The 20,411-nt window shown below is 40.6% G+C and overlaps 1 long non-coding RNA gene across 2 annotated transcripts in view; it reads right to left on the reverse strand.

Annotated features, from left to right (window-relative positions):
* Positions 1-20,411, reverse strand: part of LOC111870396 — a 400,443-nt gene that overhangs the window by 137,524 nt on the left and 242,508 nt on the right. For both annotated transcript variants that reach the window (XR_002843844.2, XR_004513657.1), the window contains one exon: positions 4,844-4,928. This is a non-coding gene — a long non-coding RNA (uncharacterized LOC111870396). The remainder of the gene's footprint in view (positions 1-4,843; positions 4,929-20,411) is intronic.

Consider the following 20,411-nt stretch of genomic DNA (forward strand, 5'->3'; position numbering starts at 1 on the left):
CTCAACAGAGGGACTTGGTCGGGCATCATGCAACTTTCGAAAGTCTTTGAGAGAATATCTCGACCCAGATGTGAATCACTTTGCGCGACAAACGCTTCCCAACATAAACAGGAAATACTTCATTATGAATATCCTCTGCAGTGAGTTCTTTTGCCCACAAAACACGCAAAAGAGAAAGCTGCTCTTCTGTAGCGTATTCCTCAGACGCGGTCGCCATTTTGACTACTGTCGTGAAGCTGTACTGTGCTGCTACCTAGTGATAAACATAGAAAACATGTTACGCCCATTACAGCCGTTTTAATTCCATTTATGGCCTATTTACTGACTCTCCCTAGTATGTTAATAAATGATAGATTTAAGGTCCTCACTGTTGTGGTAAGGAATAATTCTAAGTTCTGAGCTACAACGGCATGTAATTCTTTGAAAGTCAACCAACGTTTCGGGAGTACCATATCGCAATCATATTCATTTTAGAAGAAAAAATCAAGCACAAAACCAGAGTGAAGCCCATTCGCTTGCTATCTGCCTCACGCTGATATCTTATTTAGCTTGTACTTCGACCCTGAGGATAGAGCCCGGGTATCCTCATGTAGGGCTTGTGGTGCACAAATTGGCTATAGGGTAAGTTTTCTCCGAGTACTTCGATTTCCCCTGCCAATTTTCATTCAACCAATTACTCCATAATCACCATCATGTATCATTTAAATCTGGTACAATAAGCCAATAGTGGCTTACGGACTCAGCCTCACTATTCCTGCGATAAGTCGGTTGACTTTCAATGGACTCTATGACCTTCCATCCAACAAGATAGAGCTCGTCCTACTGACCGCTGTGAGAACCTCAAATCCTACAAATGTTTCTTACATTGGGTTTATATTGGACACGAATAAGCGCATTACGTTTTTATTTTTTTAGATAAAGGGGCACTCAGCTTCTCTATATTCTCAGCTATAGTTTATGAAACAATAAAACCTATACTTTTATTTCAAAAGGGGAACGCATTGCTAAAGTATCATTAATTCAGTCACAATATCCGCTAGGCTTATAAATAATTCTGTTGCGTTTCCCTGGAGAAGGATATAAAACGATCGTCCTGAAAGTTTTAAGTGCACACAAGAATGAAAGGTTCTAAAAAGTTTTCAGCTGACGTACGAAATTTTAATTAATACTATTCTTTATTTATTTTCTTATACAACTTGCAATATTTTTATTGTTAAAAGAAAAATGTGTCGATAGGGTAAAATGCATAACACTTCTTGTTAAACGTCCATTTTATGAACAAAAGAACACCGATCTCTCAAAGGCCTATGGAATCTTATTCTTTACGTTAATGGTTTCCATAAAAATTGTTTTGACGGCCACACAAGAGAATTTATGTTCCTGAAAAATACAGCGATAAATTTAAGATGATTTATGGACTACGTATTATCATAATTTCGTTCCTATAAAGTGGATTACAAAAAACTGAGAAGTACTGCCTTAGCGAAAAGCGGCTTCATAACTATATGAAAAAGCATGTAAATTCAATTTTAACTAAATTTTTGAAGAGTCTTCTTTGAGAAGCTGGTAGTCAGTCAGCTAGTCATAAATTCCCCCGATAAAACAGGTTGTATTCGAGAGGTACTGAATTCGAATCTCAGTATGGAAACCGACTAACCTGATGTTCCTTGTGATTTTCCTCGGTCTCTCCATGCAAACACCTGCTTAATGCCTGAGTGAGACCATTGATACTTCCTTCCAGATACTTTCCAATTATTCGTGTACCTATCTCTCTATTACTCGACGCCATATTCTGCCTGCCATACCTATACTGATAGCATCGTGCAGTTGGCCACCAGAAGAACTGAGTGTAAAATGACCCGAAAACAAAATATATTCCTGGTTCAAGATGAATATACTTATGCTGCATACATTATTAAGAGAAGCATACTATAGCGTGTTCAGCCGTTGCTATACAGTGACTGCGAGATCGGCGAATAAACAACGGTGTTGTGCAACCATTTTATAGGCAACGGATCAGGAAACATGTCGTAACGAATATGCATGCAACAATAGAGTTATTGTTGGAAGCGGTGTTGCTATTCGGTCTGCATAAAGGGGTTATACGGAACAACTGGGACGATCCAGTCAGTTGAAAGCCCAGTTCTGCAAGGGAGGCTGAGAAGAGATGGTGTCATAGTTAAGTTTTGGGATATTTGCTAGACAGTAATGAATGAGCACAGAAGCTGAAGAATTTCCACTGTTAAGAGCTGTTACCAAGCAAAGACTAGTGAAGACACTATAAGCTGAAAAAGACTCAGAGTGTGGTGATTTGTAAAGTGTGCAAATAAGAGATTTTTTATAGTTGTCTGTAGTTATGACATGTAAGTGGTCAATAAATCCATTTACCAATTCATACCCCGTCTATAGCCACACATACACGTGATAACATATACCAGAAAGTAACTGTAGTACTAATACTGACAAAATGGCAGTGCCATAGCTCAAGCGGTTAGTCGCTGGCTTCCCACCGCGGCGGCCCGGGTTCGGTCCCGGGTCTGGTCAAGTGGGATTTGTGGTGGACAAAGTGGCGCTGGGGCAGATTTTCTACGAGTACTTCGGTTTCCCCTGCCAATCTTCATTCCACCAATTGCTCCACAATCACCCTTACCTACTATCTGGGGCTGGTACAATAGGCCAGAAGTGGCCGGAGTACAAGGGACTTAGTCCCACCCCACTAGCAATAAAAAAAATACTGAGAAATCTGATTGAATCTGAAGAATCCTGTAGATTAAAATGCATTAAAAGTAAATTAGCAACAAGTTTTGTTGCAGAAAATTCAACAATTTATATCATCGTTTAGAAGTGGGAGCTAAAACGAATTTCTTAAAGTGCTATAGTTACTGTATGTATCGCTGTATCAGCAAGACCGCAGAGCGCATGCGCGATTTTCGTATTCATCTCAAAATGAAGAATGATTACATCCCTAAACAGTATTTAACGGCCTGATATTTACTGAGGGGAAGTAACGTGTTAAAAGTGTTAACTTTATTATTTTTATTATTACTTATACTGATTTAAGGTCACAAAACTTATATCCTAAAATAAATGAAGTCATTATTTTCATGGACACCCAGACTACTGAGCACTGCTCAGGATCTGATTAACTTCCATGCAAGAAACCAGGATACTGTCTTCGTCTGTCCCACCTGATTTCTCCCACAATTAAATTTTTACGAAAACTATGAAGATGAACGTTAAATTTTGCAATAAAACCATTCTTAATTTTCATTAGGTGGAGAAACTAAAATTTAATTCTTCCACTATATTCTCATATTTGTTGCAATAAATATCTCTGAAATATCTAATATTGAACGGCACACGTTGATTTCTTTTAAAGTTTAGATTTATGCACATTCATTTGTTTATGACATCAGCACTGTGCACAATAACAAAGTGGCTACCACTTGTTAGAGAATACAACATGTTATGTGTAATACTTCCAGAATTTTGAAAAAGAAAATTGCCAAATTTGACAATGAAAACAGAGCTCATAGTACGTGACACAAGGTCACTGTATAGTTTCTAAATAAATTTGACGCTGTTCCATTTCACCTGTAAAGTAAACTATTCGCAGCTTTACTTACGAAAAACGTCATCTGTACAGAAAATTAACATCAGATTGCCGGCCGTTACATTCTGTACTTGCATGACACGATATATCTTCAAGATATTAGCAAACAAATGACAGGTTTATAAGCAGCGGAACACACCTACCGGACATGAAAATAGCAAAGTGTAAGTACCCCAGTGCGAATTATGTCTCACTCTGTATATAAAATAATGAAACGTCCGCTACGTGACAGTTGCAAAGATTTCGCAGAAAAGCCGCTTGATGCGCCACTAGACCGTTTGCATGTGAGGTCACAGAAAACCATGATATTTCATGCTGAATCCTTCTGCTTCCATTTACAAATTGAGGAAGTCCAAGTTCCCGAAATCTACCGTTAAATTCCAATGGCTAATTCACCCTTCAGACGGTGGCCGCAGGCGTGGCCATTTAAGTAAAAAAGTAAAGTAAAGCTATCCCTGTACCAGGCCTTGAAGACCCATAGGGTTGTGAGATGTTGAGGATCCCACATTATCTACACAATCGGCTCAAAGATGGCGGTACGGTTGTCAGACCTACGGGCCGGCCGCGCTTTACTCCCCCAGGAAAATTATTTTATTAATTCCTTGTACTCATTTCTGATAGAGGCTGAGTCGACCGCAGGGCCATAATGCGGCTGGAAGGATTAGGTTAATTGAAAAAATCCAATCACATCGAGACTTGAACCCGCGACCTTCCGGCTTGTAGCATAGCCCCTCAACCAACTACGCTACCGCATGGCCATTTACGCAAGTAAATTACTCTGTAAGTGTATAATAAACTGAGAAATACTTTATATTGAATTTACAACGGTCCTTGCCTACTACGTAGTTGTGGATAGAAAAGATTATTTCTGTGAATATCACGTCCCAAATAACCATAAAAATCATAATTTAATTTAAAAGTACGTGATGATACATATGTAACGTAAGGACTCATTCCAGATAAAGGACTGAACAGAAAATATGTGTTAGCTTGGATATCTGTGCTGATCTCAGTATTTCCCTTTCTTGATTATTAGTTATATGCAGGCGAAAGAAGAAAATTCGTTAAAGTTTTAAATTTAATGTCGCTTGAGGCATTATATATTCTACCTTACAATAGTCTGTAAAGTTTCACTTAAAACCCTCACTTTTTAAACTTATTTTCCCTTAAGCTAGCATTACATCTTCAACTAAAGGAAATGTCGACATAAAAGGAGGCATTTTTACTTACCTCAGAGATACAGGTGCTGTAGAAAGCTGTATCTGGGCATGCTTTGACTGGTGTCCTCAAGTAGTATTAGGCTTTATTGCTCCTCCTGGAATATATGAGAGAAAAGTATTCATGAGAAATTTATGAGTTAAAATAATTTAGCGAAATGAATATCCATAACACTGCGCTTTATTGTCCCTAACAGCGAAACATAAAACTTCAAGTGCCAATAAATATTATGATAGTATTTCCATTGTTAGAAATTTCATTTTCTGCCTAAATTATTCGTCATGTGATGTATATATTGTCACGTGTATGAGAGATTGTAGACGGCATTTTGTTTGGTAATTGGGTTTACTGGACGCTTTGATGCAGGGCGTGTCTACATTCTACAATTCACAATTACATACACACACAAGCCAGTTCACACAATCATGTCTTTACTAGCCGTTGCACGGTAGCGGCTTCCAACTGCTAACGTTCTCCCTCCTCTGGGTTTCCGAGCTCTAACGGGCCTCAGCTACCAGCTTCTCACAGAAATCGCTCACAACTGAACTTCAGCAGTTCACAGCCTGACTGACTCGGTCACTCACCAACCAACTCTCTTCACTAACTACACTCAATTAACTGTCAAAGTCAAAGTTACTGTGTGACAGTTACGGTCTTGTTTTGGTGGGGCCCCCTCTCTGACGAGAGGACGGGTCTGTCTTTTTCATATGCTGCTGGCCCTTACCAGTGCAGTCGTTCTCGGGTCCGAGTCCCTTGGGACTCGCGACCATATTTTACTGTGTCAAATTTGAGACTTCCCTTTTCGTCAGAGGACCTCCTACGACTGAACTACTAGTCCTCGTTATATAGCCCAGGCACGGACCGCAAAGAAAGGTCTCTTCCTTTATTGACTGTTCTCTCGTTGCCAGGGAAACAACGTGTCCACAGAGCTGTTCTGCAGCAACGGCTGTTGTACTTTCGTCCGTTTATACAGTTGTTACTTGGAAATGGATCCACTTGTCACTATATATATATATATTGTAACATTTGGACCGGTTGCTAGGTAACGACCCGTACACATGCAGCAGAGGAACGCGTCACGTACGCGGTAACCTCACGCAAAAATAAAAGATACGTTGCAAGCGGTGTTCTCTGTGGATCCGCTCCGAAACTACATGAGTCGATACACAGAGTTCATTTCAGTTAGTAAGTTCAGTGCATTTGAGTACAGTTGGTGAAATTATTTGTTTGTTGAGCAGTCAGTTGGAGGACTGCTGCAGTTCTGTCCCTGTGAGCTGTTACTGCTAGAAGCTGCCATAGCTAAGGCCGGGGACAATTTGGGGACCCAGAGGAAGGGGAACGTCCGCCGTTAGAAGCCGCTACCAGACAGCGATTGGCAAAGACCTAACAGACTGAAAAGTCTTAGTATGTGCTATAGTGAGAAGACGAGTGCATGAATTAGGGACAGCGTCAAACTTACTTGTAATTATAATCTGTAAGCTGTCAATAAATCCAATTACCAATCCAAACACCGTCTGTAGTCACTTTATCACGTGACACTATAACAATTTTCATGTTCCTTCATATGAGTGTGCACCTTCGTGGACATTTATTGCAGGTGTTTGAGAGAAACATTTCTGATATAACAAAAGAGAAACAAAACGGATTGAAATAAAACATCATACCTAAGGAGGGATCTTAACATTTGTAGCCTTAATTTAATATTGTGAAATTGATTGAACCTTAAAGGATTACATATGTAGCACCCACGGATGGATCTAGAAATAAGTACGAGATGTTTAGAAGTTACGGAGCATAAATTACGTTATAAATTTATCCATCAAATAATCGTGTTGATGGCTTTATAATCCGATTGCAGACTGTCATCATGATCAATGGTGACTTGTAGTACCAACTGTTGCAGTTATAATCTTATTCCACAAACTTGTCATATTACTGAACACTTCATGTCAGGTTATGGGAATTTTGTATAACCTTATATAATTATTAACAACGAAGAGTTAGTTTTCAGAATTTTGGATTTTAGGCACTTAAACCGATGTATATGAACAGTTCTATCTTCTGGTATATAACGCCATGTATTATAGTGAAAATCGAACGAAATTTCGTAGGAACATATCGCCTCTATCTTCAGGGTCGAATGTTAACCAGACAGAAAATCACCATGAAGCAGGCAGAGAGCAGAGCTATATTTATTTTTGCCTGTACAATAGTTCCCCGAAGACAGAATTCTTAAGTTTTAAAAAAATTTCGGGTTCATCCAAAGTATTGTAACTAATCGAGGTGAATAATACAATGAAATTATATTATTAGAATTGTAACTAGTCAGCTACAAATAGGAGTAAAGCGGATTTACAAAAACTGTGTAGGATAAGTGTACAAATTCAGTCAAATGAAACGGGTTAGTATAGCCTTTATGTTGTCGACTCTTATTTGGGCAGGTATTCAGTTCGAATCTCGGCAGAAACACCGGCTTACATAACTTAGAGTTTTTGTTTTTTTCTTCAGCCTCTCTAGCCAAATTCCGGGATAATGCCTCGAATTGGCCATAAATGTTTCCTTCCAAATCCTTTCCAGTCTATTATTCATTGCTATATAGTCTCGTTTTATGCGTTTTTCATATTCGTGCCAATTTTCATGACGCAAACACCCCCGCGCGTATAATGACAGTCACCTATATGTAATGAGTACAAGGTTGAATGTAAATTTGACCTAGATAATTAATAATACATGTCTTAGTTACAATATTTTTTCAGCGTCTATACCAAAATATTTTTACGCTTGCAATGAAATATTTACTATTTTATTCTATTAAATTTCACCGGATACAAGAGAATCATAATTAGATCATTAGTTCTATCAATATATATATATTAAAGTTAGGTCACATGTCATCCAATAGAGTGAAACTTATTTTAAATTTTCATATAAGGACATCGATAATTCTAAACATAACTCAGCAAAACCAGTGCATAATTGAGTACTTATTCTGTTGTTTAATTTAATGCATGTTTCCCACAGTTCCGTGATGACAAAGTGAAACGGTGTATGCTGTTTAATTACGCGTTGTATGGTACTGAAATATGCAATCGATCACGGAACGTTTTAATTATAACCGTATTTGGGCATCCAATATGTCCCGCCTCATCTTCGTGTCTTCCTTTCAATTTCCTGCCCTTAAATCTATGTTAATCTTACAGGATTATGTAAGAGTGGCTTAAAGTATAAACAACTGATTTCATCGAAATTTACAGAATATTTGTCATGAAAACTGTGAAACTACATACATGTACAATGCTAAAAACTTTATGATCAATATTGTTACTTGTATTGGTGACTATAGACGGGGTTCGGATTTGTGAATAGAGATACTGACACCTTATACAAACAATTTGTACTCACAAGCAATACAGCGCTCTCCCTGATTTACACAACTTACAGTACACTGTTAAACACGCTCTAGGGTTCTCAGTCTTCACTGGTCGTATCCTGGTAACGGAATTAAAACAGTCTCACTCTGATCACACACTATATCTTCACAGGATGGAAACAGGTCCAGTTTTCGAAAAGTTACATTCTCTAGTTTCTAGAAAATTTTATGATGAACAATGTCTCTCTGAATACAGTTCCTCGTTCATAGTGTTAATGTTGATATATCATTACGCGAAGGATTCCAACTGACAAATCACACGGAGCCCATTAAATTGTGGGCCTACTTTCAAGTGCAATTTTTACTCTATCATCTAAAATATTCACTTCATAAATTAATACTGATTAATATTCTATTGATATTTATCGCAATATCTATCTCTCTCATATTTATGATCATTAAAACAGCTTCTCTTTCTATTCACAACTGTAACACCTAAATGATATTATTTAGGTTACTATAAGCGAAAAGCTTGAGCAAAAATAGAAAATTCAGTGTATGTACAAGCTTTCAAAGAGTTCAAAACAAACAGTTCGATGGTGTACTGTACGTAATACATTGTGACATAACTTTCTAAAATAGGCGGCATTGAAATTAACCTGTTATTTTTTTTATCTTTTTTTTTTAATTCGCATAGTTGGGACTGGGGTCCAGCTGGGTCCACTCGGCACGGCGGCCACTGTTTGGCCTATTGTACCTGCCCCGGGTGATTATGATGAAGGAGAATTTGGTGGAATGAAGATTGGCAGGGGAAACCGAAGTACTCGGAGAAAACCTTCCCCAGCGCACTTTGTCCACCACAAATCCCACTTGACCAGACCCGGGACAGAACCCGAGCTTCCGCTGTGGGAATCAAGCGACTAACCGCTTGAGCTATGGCGCGGCCAAGTTAACCTGTTTCCCTAATCACTCACTCATGGAGCTGAGCCCTCCTTGAGAAGCCGTCAATTTTTCAGAAACTCATGATCTTCCTAGAATTTTATCAAACCCGAAGGTTCATTACCGTATTCACAAGAACACTCCACTGCTCCCTATCCTGAGCCAGATCAATCCAATCAATACCATCCCATCTTATCTCTCTAAGATTCATTTTAATATTATCCATTCACGTCTTGGCCTTCCTAGTGGTCTCTTTCCTTCTGGCTTTCCCACCAATATCCTATACGCATTCCTCGTCTTCCCCATTCGTGCTACATGTCCTGTCCACCTCATCCTCTTTGACTTGATCATTCTAATTTTACTTGGAGAAGAGTACAAGTTATGAAGCTCCTCATTATGCAGTTTTCTCCAACCTCCTGTCTCTTCATCTCTCTTCAGTACAAATATTCTCCTCAACACCCTGTTCTCAAACACCCTCAGCCTGTGTTCCTCCTCTTATGTCAGAAACCAAGTTTCAGACCTATACAGAACCACAGGCCAAATTATAGTTTTGTATATTCTAATTTTTATGTTCTTATGCAGCAGATGAGAAGACAAATGGTTCTGGACTGAATGGTAGCAAGCATTACCCGAGTTCAATCTCCTCTTAATTTCCTCCTGAATCAGGTTTCGATCTGTTATCATTGTTCCCAAATATCTGAACTGTGCCACATTTTCAAAACATATTTCCTATCTTAATGTCATGATTTTGCACTCCATGTTGGTGACGAGACAGCAACACATATTTAATTTTCTCTGTGTTTACTTCTAGATCAACCACTTTACTATCTTCAATTAAAGTTTGTGTGTTTTCCTTTATGGTATCTACATTAGCACCCAGTAGATTCACATCTTCAGCATAGACCAACAGCTGATGTGTCCCGTTTAATTTCAGTCCCACCTGGTTTTCCTGGACCTTCCTAATGGCATATTTTAAATCAAAGTTGAAAAGCATTGACGATAAGCATCTCCTTGTTTCAAACCATTCTGGATAGGAAAATTATCAGACAAGTGTTTACCTATACTGACTTACCATATGTTTCGTTCAAACACATTTTAATCACCTTAACTAGTTCCATGGGCACCCCAAACTCTATCAGAATATTGTACAATACTTCTCTCCTATTTGAATCATAGGCTTTCCTGAAGTCTATGAGTAGCTGCTGTACTGTCTCATTGTACTCCCATTTTTTCAGCAGTGTCTGACGAATGCAAAAGATTTGATCAGTAATTAATTTGTTTTTTATTACTAGCCAAAAATAAATGAGTAAAAACAATTTATCTAAATGATTAACAATGATTAACAAAGTAATTAATGATATCACAGAAGTAAACTGCATTAATAGACACATTCCTCTACATTTAATTAGAAGCTGGAGTTCGCATTTACAAGTGGATAGAGCAGAGCTAGTAATGTACGTATTACGGGAGACCACGGCTTACACTCTGATACCTTCGTACGTTGCCCCCTGTTGTTCTGCTTGGAGCAGTACCGCACGAGATGGTGCCAACATTAATCCAGTGATATACTGCACATTATACAACACTGGATTAAACTGAATGATGGCAATCACAGCAGAGCACGGAGTATAACTTTGGTGAGGTGACCACATTGGCAACAACGCCAAGGCATTATGACAACCATACGTGGCCATGTTCCCCATGACAACAAAATATCACGTTAAAATATGTAAACTACTGAAGACACCGGATCAAGTGAATGACAGCTGTTAACATAACTTGAAGCGTCTTATTTAACATATAAATTGCACTAATACAACCTGTTACTGAAGATTCAGTCCGGGGAATGCCTGTTAGAACACTGTTCAGAATATTTTATCTTCCTAGAGCCGTCTAAAGGTTCGACCACACAGAGCGCTACGCTATGTTCGCTACGTACGCTACGTACGCTACGTACGCTGTGTACACTCTGCGACGCAGCTAACATAAGGAACATAGCGGTTTCTGTGTAAGGAAGTCTATGTGGCCAGTCACAATGGCAATAAAGGGAGATATGTTTCTGTTCGTATAGCGAACATAGCGTACGTAACGTGCGTCGCGTACGTAGCGCTCTGTGTGGCCGAACCTTAAGAATTGAAAGATTAAGATATACAGTACTATAACTATATATTTTGTTTGGAATATGTGAAGTAACTTTTTAAACCAATATAAGAATATAGATTGAGGGAGAGATTTGAAGTTTTCAGCGCAGATTATGTGTCGTTGTGTAGTCTAGTAAATATGATTTAGCGTCTCAGAAGTAGGTTCCACCAAAACTCCCGATATTTATCCACCAAACCGCATGAAGTCACGTTCAAGAACACCCAAGTCTCGATAAATTGAAGGTGTTTGATAACAGGGTTATGATGTATGCTTTAACTTATTGCCACGATGTTTGTTGAAGTCGAAAAAAACGTCAATTACTGTACAGCGCTGCACTTGACTTCAGCCCACATCAAGAAATAATCATTCCCTTTAACTGAATCATTGGTCTTCATTCACCGTACCATGAATATGTATTTTTGTCACGTTTTTGTTTTCATACTTCTACCGCGAAATTACATTATAAAAATTATGAGAAACTAATGTGCAAGAAGGCCGCGCCATGTCTCAAGCGGTTAGTCGCTGGCTTCCCACCGCGGCGGCCAGGGTTCGATCCCGGGTCTGGTCAAGTGGGATTTGTGGTGGACATAGAGGCGCTGGGGCAGGTTTTCTCCAAATACTTCGGTTTCCCCTGCCAATCTTCATTCCACCAATTGCTTTACAATCACCCTCTCCTATCATCTATGGCTGGTACAATAGGCCAGAAGTGGCCGCAGTACAAGGGACTTAGTCCCACTCCACTAGCAATTAAAAAAAATACGCAAGAAAATGGTTACGAACAGGATTATGAGGAAAATACTTGGGACCTTATAGGGAGTAAGGCAAAGGAAATAGGAAAAATAAACAATGGGCAGCTTCTTAATTTATATTTTTCATAAAATACTTTTAGGCATAGGCAGAGTTTTTTTTCTTGGAGCGTAATTATTTAAGCAGTATGTCATGAAGACGAATGGGGGAGTGGAGGTATAGCTCCAGTATTCTTGATCTTGGTATTAGATGGGGTGATTAATCAGTTTCATGACCCGACTGCTTATACTCAAGGAAAGAGCCCCCAGTTTATATTATATAGGAAGATGGGTGGGCCCCAGAGCCGGTCCAGACACTGTGGAGAAGAAAATATCGCTCGCCCCTGCTAGGAATCGAACCCCGACCGTCAAGCCTCTCGCTATACGATAACAAAATGAAGAAGAACGGAATGGACGCGGTATGTGGAAAGCATGGGAAAACTGAGAAATGCGTGAACAAATCGTTCAGAAAAACCTGAAGTAAAGAGAACACTTGGAGGATACATGTCGGAGGACATTACTAAATAAATCTCAAACGAGTACTGCGGTCCGGGACATGACGCCGTATAGTGTGGTGGATGTTTACCGAACCTTTGTAGCAACGTTCCCTCCAGATTCTGGTCACTCTTAAGCTACATTCTTTTACGAAGAGAAAAAGAGACTTCAAGGTTTTCCGAAGCTTCCATAAAAATCTACAAGACTACACGACGCCATACCCCAGATGACAGTAATTTTCATGGCCACGCAGGTAGAACACCAACCCTCACAATTTAAATTTAAACTGCCAAAACAAAAATAAAGGATAAAATCATCCTTTCGTGCGAATAGTACCAAACAAAAACAAACTCCGTGGTTTTAGTCCGCAAGCTTCTCTCAAACACGTCACACATGTCCGCCTAACACGTCTTCTAAGTTCCGTGACTCAAACCTGATTCTTTAGACTCAGAAACGGTATTGTTCTGTCCTTCCTTGCAATCACAGCTTTATGTGTGTTATATTTCTAGGGAGATTTCTGTCTTTGGCTCGAAACGGCCTAAAGAGAGCCTATCACGAAGTAGATTACAAAATACTCTCACGTGTTTCTGGCTGCGTGACTAATAGTATCGGGATTTGCGATTGGATGACTAGATTTATTAACACGTCTTTTACAATTACTTGTAATCACAATCAATTGCAATAACTCACAGCAACTCTTCAGCCAAACTTGCTCGATTCTGATCTGGTTTGATCTCTCTCTATTCTGCTCTGAACTACGGCTGATTCCATTCTGATCTGGTCTGGATTCTGATTTACGACTGACTTCATTCCAAGTTCAGTCAACGTGAAAGCCAAAGTCACAATGCGACTGACGGTCTGTCAGTCAGTCAGTCAGTCAGTCAGTAAGTCAGTAAGTCTTGGTGGTATTTATTACTGTTTGACAATTATGGTCTCTTTTTGGGGACGCCCTCTCTCATGAGGGGACGGGTCTGTCTTTTGTACGAGTATAAGCTGCTGGTTCTTGCCAGCGCAGTCTTTTTTGATCTGAGTCCCATGGGACTCGCGACCATATTTTACTGTCTCAGATAGATACTTCCCTTTTCGTCGTCTCCTACTACTCACAGGGTAACGGTGGAATTATCCGACCGCGCTTCCAACACGAGGAAATTCATTCTGATCTGAACGGTCTCTGTTTGGCCTTCCGATCGACCTTACAGGCAAAACTGTGACAGTATACCCCCTCCCTTTCCTCCCCATACACGCGCAGATAAAGCGGTAGGCTTCATGCCACAATCACGGTTTTCCAGCCTATAATGTTGAGTCACACACGTCACGTGCTACGGTCCTGCAGGCAGAACTGACGGGTTTCCCACAGGCCAACAGTCCAAACGATTGGCCGGCCGGCCACACCACACACGTCAGTTTTGCCTTTCAGTCTTCAACTGAGCAGGCCGAACAGGAGGCCAAACTGTGTGTGTATGGAGGGCCCTTATATAGTGCATCGGTAACCAAGGAAACGTTCGTTGATCACTAGTATTGAAGGAAATGTGTTCCGTAACGAGCTGGTTTCCAAGAATTAATATCTAAGGAAACGTGTGTGTCAGCTCGTTTCCTAACAATGAATCTACATGTCACAATAATTTTACAATAGTCCTGTCTCCTCTCTAACGACATGGAGATCGAGTTTCGTGAAGAATCGTGAAGGTGGGTGGTGGGGGGAGTTATTTGTTAAGTGTCGAAGTGAGGCGCGCGCAGGCTTCTTCCAGCTGTCACTTGCGCCAGAGAATGCTGGAAGGCGTAATCTTGTATTTCTGCATGTTCACTGCATTGGTGGGGTTCTGCAGTAGATTGCAGGAATTTCAATTATGAAAAATTTCCAGATGCCATCAAGTAAGACTATCTAGAGCATGTGAGCAGCAGTTGGAGTATATGTAATAAAGTGCTTTGAAGGAGCACGTGTACTCAAAGTTCAGCGAGTATGCTGGAAATCTACACTAAGAGCCTGTACCGATTTCTCGTCGATGTAGGCCAAATTAAAATTGGCAGAAACCCAACTCTTCCATCTGGGATATAAACAAATCCCGAGAAATAGAGCCTTGTTATAGGAGAGCGATTTTCGTTGCATAGTGTAGCATCTGGCTGTAAGTAGCGGAACAGGAACCCTCGTCTCGAAATAGAGTGAAGAGTCAGGCAGAAAGTGAATGTAGAACTGCCTAGAAAGAAAGAGCAACCCGGTAATAGCACTCCTCAAGGTCTCTCGTTAGCGCGTGGAAAGAATATCATACCACAGGAAGTTTCACTGTTCTTCGGTATTTTTGAGTTTGCAATGGAGGATTTCCATAATGTTCTATCCGGATTATCCAACCGTGATAAAATCTGCACCACAGCTATACATTATAAACGTAGAGAATGCTGGGCGAGAGAGTAGAATGAACCAGCCCAACTTGAACCTTTGAGCACTATAGTGATATTTTGGACGTCTATAGCACATTATGTGACCGCCTTTGTGGTCTAGTGTTCAGGGTTCCTGGCTACAGAACCAGAGGTTCCGGGTTCGATTCCCAGCGCTACCAGATTTTCTGAAAAATAGTGGGCCTGGAAAGGGGTCCACTCAGCCTCGGGAGGAAATAGCGGGTACGGGTTAGAAAACCAAAATTAACGGCCATGGGGATTCGTTGCGCTGACCAGGTGACACCCTCTACTCGTATTTGCTAAAGTTGGTACTAACTTCGCCGGCAAGCGGCGGTCGCTCGGTCGGTATAGTTCTCTTGCGGACTAAAACCACGGAGTTTTTTTATAGGACATTACGTTCCTCCGTCAATGATACTCAGTAACAGAATATAACTTTAATTTTTTGTTCATATATACCCTGTTGTTTCTTTCTTGTTTAAGTTACTGTGTTCTTTCATTATTAAAAGGCTTAAATATATAGGCCTATATGAATTATACACATTAATTTCTAAAAAGATTTCATGTTTTGTTAGGCGGTATAGCGACTGGCTACGGGCTGGACGACTGAGAAGTCGGAGTTCGAGCACCCGTAAATTGAAGAATTTTCAATCCTCCACGTCGTCCAAACTGGCTCTGGGGTCTACCCAACCTCCTATACAATGGGTACTGGGGACTATTTCCCGGGGGTAAATAGGCCGGGGCGTGAAATTTACTACTCACCTCCAACTAGTGTCGAGGTCAACAAAATGTGGATTTATACATCCCCCCCCCAAAAGTCTTAATGGCGTAGTGCTTAATTACTTAAGCACAGGGACTTTACCTCACCTATACAATTTTTTGTCACGGAAACGTAAACAAAACCCATTCAATCAATAATCCACTTTTCGAAACAGTAATATCAAAAAAGTGTACATTGTTTTATTTTTGGAAGAATTTATAGTAAGATGTAGGATTATGGTACAATAGGCCAGAAGTGGCCGCAATACAAGGGACTTAGTCCCACCCCATTATCATTAAAAAAAGATGTAGGATTATAGGAAATATGGAAAGCAGTAAGCTGATTACAAAGACTGAGTTATAAAACTTGGAAAAGAAATCGTTTATAAGATAATTTAACATACTTTTATGCGTTTTCCTCAAGTTTGTTGACGAGCCGGATCCGACCTGTGGACCACAGTTTTAAAACTCGAACTCATATCCAGGATCAGTATTCCACTGCTGTATGTAGCGCAGCGTTTAGAAAGACGTAAACAAACAGAGACAGAAGGAGCAGGGCCACAAAATGAGGTCAGACTAAGTCTGCCCTAGGCTGAGCATACATTTCTTCTTGCATATGTTATGCAGATCTGACGCTAGGTTTCGCATGTCGTTCAGATATGCTTCACAACAAAACTAAACATATTCATTTCACGCTATCATATCGCCCACGTTATCATTTTGGTGGTCGTCCTGTTTTCGAAATGTTGTACCGAGTTGGTTTGTATACAAGTAATGCACTGAAACTACTCGGGAGGTACTCGGTTTGAGTCCCGGCAGGGATATCAAATAATATAAAGAGTTTTCTGTCTTCTGGCATATAATGTCCTGTAGTCTGCTGAAAGCCAAACGACGTTTCAGAGGAATATATCTCCTCTATTTTCAGCGTCGAAAAATAAGCCAAGCAATACACCAATACAAAGCTATTAGCAAATATATCCTACATTAGCTAATCTGTGATTTTCTGTGGTTTTACTCAGTCCCAACAAATACCAGGATAGTAATAAGATTAGTTCCTGACTGTTTCCTTTCAAGTCCGTCTCAGTTCATCATTCATCTGTCATCCTCTCTTCTAGCTCTTCTATTCTCGGTATTCAGAAACGTCGGTAAAAAGCACATAAACAAATGTACGTTTTAGTGAGTCAAGTCACAGACCGGTAGTGCTTGTTACATGAATTCTGTTCAGTACACATGTCATTTTCCGGTCACGGTAGCCGAGCGGTCTAAGGCATGCACTGTCTTCGCTCGCTTGGAAACCGGGATCGTGGGTTCGGATCCCACTCAGGGCATGGATGTTTGTGTGCGTTTTTCTGTGTTTGTGTACAGGTAGAGGCCTTGCGACGAGCTGATCACCCGCCCAAGGAGTCCTATTAAATGTGTAAGATCAAGAAAAATCCGAAGTGAACGGAGAAGTTCATGGAGGTAGGCCTAGGCCCACTGGGGCTGTAGTGCCAAGGGAAAAAAAACACATGTCATTTGGAGTGGGATGGGGGGTGGGAGTGGCTCCATGTTGAGTACATATCTAGCTATTACAACTCGTAGGTGACCAACCGTAAAGAACATCGGAAACTATATACCTGTAGTCGAAAATCGTTGTTAAAGAATGAGAAAATCATAGATTCTATCACGACTTATTAACTAACAAAAAATACTGAATATTACTGTAACTGGAATGTAACGACTTGTAGTCTGGTCGATTTTTATCAGCGTTATCAAGGAAAGTGCGCAGTCGGTATGGTGATTGGCTACGGGTCGGACGACCGACGGGTCGGAGTTCGAGTCCCAGTAGGTTCAAGAATTTTCTCTTCTCAATGTCGTCCAGACCGGGTCTGTGACCCACCCAGCCTCCTATACAATGGGTACCTGGGACCATTTTCTCGGAAGTAAAGCGGCCGGGGCGTGAATCTGACCACTCACCTCCAGCTAGTGCCGAGATCAGGAGAATTTGGATCTATACATCCACTCCCCCACATGTCTACATGGCGTAGTGCTTAATTAGTCAGTTTTACCTTTTTACCAAGGAAATTTCTGTCCTCGTCATGGGAATAGAAGATCCTCTTTTGTCATCTTCTGTCAGGAATGAGAAGGAACGCGAGGGAGCGGAAGGGGCGATGGAGGATGAGAGAAACAGGAGAAGGAACCTGATAAGATGAGCGTATGACGAGGAGAGGAGGAGGGGAGACGGAGGAAGAAAAGAGACAGAGGGGGAACATGGAAAGGAGGAGAAGTAGAAGAGATTGATGATAAAGTATAAGAGATAAAGGCTGAGGAGAAAGTTTCCTTGATGCTTCAGGCTTGAAACTGTTACACAAAATTTTTACGATAAGAATGGACGTTGTTTACGTCCATCCACGTTTCATGTGCAACGCTTATGAATCTGTTCCTCCACCTGTAGGACAGACAGTGGGGCAGACAGAGGCAGTATTCGTGTTTGTGGTAGTAAAGGCACATGTTTATGTCTCTCTCGGGGAATTTGGGCCCCTCGAATGGCGCGTAAACGAGACCGGAGCACAGAGAACAAACGCGTGTGTCCATTACTACATACATTACCCTTTCTTCTATAAATAAATCAAACTAGGAGGGTACATACTGAATGGGAAGATCAATCTAATGTAGTCTTACGCGGCCCATGTAGTACAAGGCAGTTCGGGGAAGAAATGGAAGGCTCGTGCTCTCCGAGAGCCCATCACAGGTCCAGCCGAATGAAGGCAGTACACATCATGACGCCATATTTGTTTACGTCATGTATATCCTGCTTCTTCCCCCCTTCCCCGAACCTCCAGAGTATCGTGACGTATTCTCAGGAGGAACGCGAGTTTATCAAATGCCAGAGTAAAGTAGTACCCATGCACGGTTTTGTCAAACCTGTAAGTAAATTAAATTAAAGACATATTTGCAGTAGGCGAAATTCTTCGCCCATCTGCAGGTGTATTTTACACTTTAATGCATGTGCAGATAGCAAGTGGTAGTGTAGTTGGTTGAGGTACTATGCTACAAGCCGGAAAGTCACGGGTTCCATTCCGGATGAAGTAAATCGCTTTTTCAATTTACCTAATCCTTTCAGCCGGACTATGGCCCTGGGGTCGACTCAACCTCTGACAGAAATGAGTACCAGGAATCTTCCTGGGAGTAAAGGGCGGCCAGCGCGTAAGGCTGACAACCTCACCGACATCTGTAAGAAGATGTGAAAATATTCAGGTTCCTGATATCGGAGTACAGACTGATAATACCGACCTGAATCTTGTCACTTCTTTGCTGATCATCAGAGACAGGGGGCGGAATTATGTAAATTTGCTTTTGCTTTCAACGGTTTATGGTATCATAAAGTTTTCATAGTACTTAAATACACTTCACATACATATATGTCATTTTTCACAGGGTAGGCACGAAATATTGAAGAAAAGACTGCTCGCTCGTAAAATACTGTATATTGTCACGTGTAGGGGATTTTGGCGTGACGTATAAGCAGGGTTATGGATTGAATAATTGGATTTATTGACACCTTATTGACACAACTCGGGATTAAAGACAATACAGCGCTATCGTTAATCTACACACTTTACAGCTAACCGTTAAGCACGCATTAGGGTTCGCAATCTTCATTAGTCGTATCCCGGCAACGGATTTTAATAGCAGTTATAGCAGTCTTACTGTTATTGCAGCCCATATATGAAGACTTTTCTGTACAGTTTAATTCCTTTCTTGCCATTTCTTCTCAATTGCCTTAGACTGCCGTCTCCAGAACTCGACTAAATTCTTGACAACTTACTCACTTACTTACTCATGGAGCTGAGCCCTTCTGGAGGAGACGCCAATTCTGCAGCTACTCAAGAATTTCCCAGCATTTTATGGAACCCGAATATTCATTACCGTGTTCACAAGAGCCCTCCGCTAGTCCCTATCCTGAGCCAGATCAATCCAATATCTCTAAGATACATTATAATATTGTCCATCCACCTACGCCTTGCTCTTCCCAGTGGTCTCTTTCTTTCTGGCTTTCCCACCGATATCCTATACGCATTCCTTGTCTCCCCCATTCGTGCTACATGCCCTGTCCACCTCATCCTCCTTGACTTGATCATTCTAATTATACTTGGAGAAGAGTACAAAAATTGTTGAGAACAACTGACTCAAATGAACTCTTCTTCAACTGCACTCTCTCAACTCTGGCAATAACTCTTTATAAGGCCTCCAGGAGAACCCCATAGAAAACATTGTATTCCATTGTCCTGTATTATTTTACGCAGATGTGTTTACTGATCAGTTGCTAGCAATATGCGTCCTATTTTTGCGCATTTGCTCCAGCGGGAATGTGTTCCCCGAGTCGTTGCCTAGCAATATTAACGATGATAAATGCCAAAGTTACAATCATGTTTCTACACAGAAGGAATGTGATACATTCAGGATACCGGTTCACAAGAATATTGTTGGTACTTTGTTGGTTCGTGAATCAGAAAATGTTGTGAACAATGGCTTGAATTATTGGTAGAACGGGGGGAGTAAACAAGAAAAACTTACTGAAGAGATTATTATGAGAATAAAGTTTTAGGGGTTCTCTAATGCACATCCAAAATAGAGGTATAATAGTATACAATGTTGCTAATGAACCTGTTACAATGTTGCTAATGAACCTGTTACAATGTTGCTAATGAACCTGTTA

Source organism: Cryptotermes secundus, unplaced genomic scaffold (genome assembly GCF_002891405.2).
Source record: "Cryptotermes secundus unplaced genomic scaffold, Csec_1.0 scaffold1065, whole genome shotgun sequence".
Taxonomy (NCBI): domain Eukaryota; kingdom Metazoa; phylum Arthropoda; class Insecta; order Blattodea; family Kalotermitidae; genus Cryptotermes; species Cryptotermes secundus.